We start from the raw sequence: 307 nt of genomic DNA, 5'->3' as shown, positions 1-307 counted from the left end.
TCGCAGCACCTTTCAACTTTATCTTCTGAAACAAGTTTTGATAAATTTGGATGCTGAAAGTCTTGCCAAGCTGATTCTGCAGTTATTTTTAGTAACAGCCTTTTGCTCGAATGGGAAAGCGTTAGACAGTGACTGTTCCTGTCACACATGAAATGACGCTCTTTGATTTTGCACTCAATTTAAAATGCTTTTTATTCAGCAATCCATTTTATGGCATAAGGATCAAAGCATAAAAATGGCTTTATGCATGAGGGCTTTTTACCTACTGATTCACACATTTGATGATATGTTGTTGTGGCCGAGTGGT

Source organism: Austrofundulus limnaeus, unplaced genomic scaffold, assembly GCF_001266775.1.
Source record: "Austrofundulus limnaeus strain Quisiro unplaced genomic scaffold, Austrofundulus_limnaeus-1.0 Scaffold9731, whole genome shotgun sequence".
NCBI lineage: Eukaryota > Metazoa > Chordata > Actinopteri > Cyprinodontiformes > Rivulidae > Austrofundulus > Austrofundulus limnaeus.
This window is presented reverse-complemented; position numbering follows the sequence as displayed.